The following is a 5,801-nucleotide window of genomic DNA, read 5'->3' on the forward strand; positions in this document are numbered from 1 at the left end:
AATAGTGCCCCATCGTTGGTATTAGTGACACAAATGATGGGGCACTATCCCTCCCACTGACACCAATGATACTTACTTTGCTGACTCCTGCTCCAGCCTGGGCTCGCTCTCTCTCACTTACCTGTCAGCTGTCTTCCTTCTCTGGCCTCTCTCTTCACTCGCTCCTGCAGATCCCTCGATCTTCTTTGATCTCCGCGCGCTGGCGCTCGGCTCCTCCTCTCCAAGCTCCACCTCCTCGCCGGTGATTGGCCGCCTGTGTGCCTCTCCTGAGCTACAGTTCCGGTGGCCAATCAGCGGCGAGGAGGCGGAGCTGTTGAGTGATCCCGGAGGTGTGGCCATGTGACAGGGGCAGCATATCATCCCGCCCACAGATCGCCTGAGACAGGAGCGGTGTCTCGGTTCCTAAGACCATCGGAAATATGTGTTTTCCGATGGTCTTAGGCGACCCCTGTGAAATGGTCGTTCGACCCCCAAAGGGGTCGCGACCCCCAGGTTGAGAACCGCTGCTCTAAACAAACAGCACTGACAATAAATAGACAAGACAAGGACCATCCTGACCATACATGGCCTACAAAGGGCAATGATGACACTACACAGGCAGCCAATGGGCAATCATTACACTATGCAGCCAACACAATGATGGAGTGCCGGGGTCAGGAGTATGGAGCATAGAGCCCCTTACATTGCTGGGAAGGAGGAAGAAAACATTCCCCAGCCTGCCATGAAGAATATGTTCCATCATTGGTGTCAGAGGGAGGAAAATACTGAGGGGTCTGAGGGAAGTAGAGGAGCTGAGGGGGTCTCTCAGGGGTTACTGAGGATGAGGAACTTTGGGGCCCCTGAGGGGGTAGTGGAGTTCAAGGGCTTTTAGGGGTTTGAGTAGCTGAAGGAATCTGGTAGGATAGGGTTGGCAGGGAGCAGGGCTCTGAGGAAAGAGACGTTTGTCAGGCTCAGGGGGACAATAAGGTAGGGAGGGGGGCTCTTGGTCTCTGATTGTCCTCTTACCTGCACTTACTTTCCAGACCTCCTTACAGAACTCCTGCCAGGAAAGGAAGACAACCTTCACCTTCTGACCATCTCACTGGTCAAATAATATATTCCAAGATACCAAGTGGAATGAAGGAGGGCGGACCTTCACCACTTGGTGGGCACTTGTTCTTAGAGGAGGTCTGTTGGTGCATTATCAACTAAAAGGTAGTCAGGGGTCAGTGCTGAACATCTTCAGGAGACACTCCAATACCTTCCCATGACACAGGCTCTGGCAGTGCCCGGTGCTGGAATTCAGAGCTCCAGAACCACCACCACTCTGTACAATGTCCTGGATATTACAGTATACTTGGTATCCAAACCTGTCCCCCTCCTGTCCTCCTTCTACCCACACTAGGCTGTCATTGGAGGGAAGAGAACAGGCTCCTCCCCCACAGCTCTCTACTCCACCAGCACCATCCTCCTGCTATCCCATCCAAGCTCTTCTTTTACTGCAGAGAGTGACAGTGACATCACTCCTGTCAGTCAGCAGGCTGCCACAGATTGGAGCCTTGCAGTCGGAGTTCTGCCAATTATCCTGATTTTCCAGCAACTCCGGCCAAAAGTCATCAAGTTCCCCTTCCTGGACCTCATGATGAGCCGACATTGACCTCACAGCACTGCCTCAGAGCAAACAAGTCATAGGAAGGATTGTATTTATCATTCCTTGTCTGCAGATCTAAAACTCATCAAAACCAGTTCAGAGACCAAACAAACCCAACAGAGAAAAGGGGATTTCTGATCTGGCAGGACAAGAGGGTCCCGGGACCTCAAATATGCATCAAACACTAAACTGTCCAAACAAAATGTCTTCCCATGGGGGAGTAATTCTTCCATGTCCAGCAACCCTCCTATTCCCCCCTCACATCCACATCCTATTATTGTGTGACCAATACCATCCAAATCATTCTTACTTTCATTTCCCAAAGTTATCCGTCTACAAGGAGACCTGTATAGATCACATGATGGCACCAATGAGGATGGAGGAGGACCGGAGTCACATGACTGAGAAGATACTAAACCTCACCCTGGAGATCATCTACCTGCTGACCGGAGAGGTGAGGAGGATTCTGGGAGGTCACATGACATCACTCTCATCTCTATTAATAAAACACAGACCTGACCGGAGAGGTGAGGAGGATTCTGGGAGGTCACATGACATCACTCTTATCTCTATTAATAAAACACAGACCTGACCGGAGAGGTGAGGAGGATTCTGGGAGGTCACATGACATCACTCTCAACTTTTTTAATAAAACACAGACCTGACCGGAGAGGTGAGGAGGATTCTGGGAGGTCACATGACATCACTTTGATCTGTATTAAAAAAAAAACACAGACCTGACCGGAGAGGTGAGGAGGATTCTGGGAGGTCACATGACAGCACTCTTATGTCTATTAATAATACACAGTGTGACGATTGCGATATCAAATCTCTGCCCCTCTCACCAGACTCGTGACCGAAGGACTAGCCAATCTAAAACCGCGATGTCAGGTGCGTAACAATGCCACGCCCAGCTGCACCCTGCACAATGATTTTCCAGCTAACTGGACCACAAATCTATGTACCGGCAGCCTGAGCACGATTGTTACTGGGTCAGGTTAATTACGCAATTAACCCTTCACATTGCCCCAACCTCCTTTTTGTACAGAGAAAGAGGAAACTCGGCAATATCAGCAATAACACTAGGGTGGTTGAAATAATCATCTGTATACCACTGTCACTGCAGACAGGTTATACAGAGGGTTAAACACACACAGTAGCGCTCTTCAGCGGCAGGAATTCTTAAGTTGCATTAAAGAGCTTTAGAAACAGTTCAACACTTTCAGAAAGTAAGATTTATTACTAAAAGGTCAAAAGGGTGCAATAAAAAGATTTACAGAAAAAAGATGTAACCAATATATATATAAATATATAGAGAGCAATAACACCGCAAAGAGATAACAGAAGTTTAGGTAGATGAGTACTAGCCAAAAAGCCTTGGGTTATGCAGTTTCAAGTCTCATGAGCCAATTTCTTGGCTCTACTGCTAGTCTCGATGTTAAAAGCAGGAGAATCTTCTCTTCTCTCATCCACACTCCAAGCATAACAGCCTTTTTCTAGCAAATCCCAGCAGGGTGTCTCTTTGGAGTAGTAACCAATGGTCTCCTTTTGGGGAGGGGTGTTGGGTGGAGACCTAAGTTACAAGCAGAATCTCTCCTAGCTTATATTTTGGCTCATAACTTTTCCTAGGTACATTTGCCGGCCTGGTCACTAGTATATTAATACTCAGCCACATCTGCAGAATGGTTAGAGATGAAACATGAAATATGCACTTAAATGGTTCAAGAGATATACTTTTCTGCTTTTCTCTGTAGGTCAGCTAAGGGGTGTCACATACCAGGAGAATGGTCTCAAACTGAGCCTTCTGAATATAGGCTCCATGTTTAGGTAGTTATGTCCTACGTGAAGATATCAACTTATATGTAAAGTGAGTTTTTAAAAGTAAGTCTGTGTTTACAACCCCTTGGAAGGTCTTTTGAAGTTCAGTGACCCTTCTCATCACTCAGGCCACATGTCACCCCACAGCACGGGAGGGGGATGAGAGATCTACAAGATGGAGGGGGTAGCCTGCTTTGGGAGTTAGAAATGGTATAACATAGAAAATTATTAACAAAACGGAGGGCCGCCTCAGTCTCTGTGTGCACGATTCCTACACACAGACCTGACCGGAGAGGTGAGGAGGATTCTGGGAGGTCACATGACATCACACAGACCTGACCGGAGAGGTGAGGAGGATTCTGGGAGGTCACATGACATCACACAGACCTGACCTGACCGGAGAGGTGAGGAGGATTCTGGGATTCTAACATGATATTCTATTTGTTCCTCAATACAGAGATTTCCTCTTCTGAAGTCAGGTGATCATATAACCATCACAGTGCCTCCATGTGACTCCCTAAACCCTGAGAGACACAACATGCAGAAGATTCTAGAAGTCACCAAGAAGATGATGGAGCTGCTGACAGGAGAGGTGAGCGGTGCCGGGAATTCTGGGACATTCTCCAGTAACAGACAAGGGATGTGTCTGGATGGTGACTGTATCATTGTGTGTGTCAGGTTCCTATAAGGTGTCAGGGTGTCACTGTCTATTTCTCCATGGAGGAGTGGGAGTATTTAGAAGGACACAAGGATCTCTACAAGGACGTCATGATGGACAATCAGCCGCCCCTCACATCACCGGGTAAGAGGAGACTTTATTGTAAAGGAGAGAGCAGTACGGAGGATCCACCTAGATCCCCCATCATCTGATAAACACATAGAAACAATGGATTCAGTCAGTGTGTGTGTTTCCTACAGATGGATCCAGTCATGGGAACCCACCAGAGAGATGTCCCCGTCCTCTGTATTCCCGGGATTCCACACAGGAAGGTCACACCATCCCTCACCATCATCAGGTAGATGAGGAACAATCACTGATAGTATCATTAGGATCTGTACATTATCTGCATTGTTACCATTGATGGCATTTTTATTATATATTCAGAGTGGAGACCTGAGAGAATTTGAGGTGAAAGCAGAAGAAGAAGAGGCGTATGTGAGGGATGATCAGCAGTCTATGGAGGAGGATGGAATAACGGGGACATTTATAGAGGAGGACACTCCTACAGAGATCAGCACAGGTGGGTCATGAACACTAAATCCATTCCTCCACCCATACTGCTCACTGATTGGTCCAGAGTAGGGCGGGGACTGGGTGATATCAGCCTGTAATCCCCTGGTCACTTTCCTGAGCTGTGTTCCCCGTCCTGTATTCCTGGATTTCTCTCGGATAATCTTCCTTCTCTGTGCTGCAGACACAATTTATGTATCTAGACTGGATTTATGGAGGTTCTGGGGTTCAGCTGGCAGAAAAATGTTGATTTTTACTCTAAGCCAGGGGTCTGCAACCTTTAAGACATAAAGAGCCACTTGGACCCGTTTCCGAGAGGGAAAAAAAGACTGGGAGCCGCAAAACCATTGCAACATTTAAAACAAATCCGACACTGCATATATTGCAAAAAGCGCTCTGGTCATGAAGGGGGTTTAAGGGCCCAGTAAGCAAAGGGTTAACCAGGGCCACAGTGTATCGTCATAATCACAATCATAGCCTTAGGTCAGTGGTGGGCAACCTTTTTTTTCAACTGAGCCAAATCTCGCCAAAACCACAATTGAAATTTATTTTGAGAGAAACATTTTTAAAACTGAAAATACATCCCCCATATAGTAATTCATCCCCCATAGTAATTCATCCCCCATATAGTAATTCATCCCCCCATAGTAATTCATCCCCCATATAGTAATTCATCCCCCATATAGTAATTCATCCCCCCTATAGTAATTCATCCCCCATATAGTAATTCATCCCCCATATAGTAATTCATCCCCCATATAGTAATTCATCCCCCCTATAGTAATTCATCCCCCATATAGTAATTCATCCCCCATATAGTAATTCATCCCCCATATAGTAATTCATCCCCCATATAGTAATTCATCCCCCATATAGTAATTCATCCCCCATAGTAATTCATCCCCCATATAGTAATTCATCCCCCATATAGCAATTCATCCCCCATAGTAATTCATCCCCCATATAGTAATTAATTCATCCCCCATAGTAATTCATCCCCCATATAGTAATTAATTCATCCCCCATAGTAATACATCCCCCATAGTAATTCATCCCCCCTATAGTAATTCATCCCCCATATAGTAATTCATCCCCCCTATAGTAATTCATTCCCCATATAGT

The sequence above is a fragment of the Staurois parvus genome, unplaced genomic scaffold (assembly GCF_062004578.1).
Source record: "Staurois parvus isolate SC_StPar_1 unplaced genomic scaffold, SC_StPar_1.0 ptg000191l, whole genome shotgun sequence".
NCBI classification, from domain to species: domain Eukaryota; kingdom Metazoa; phylum Chordata; class Amphibia; order Anura; family Ranidae; genus Staurois; species Staurois parvus.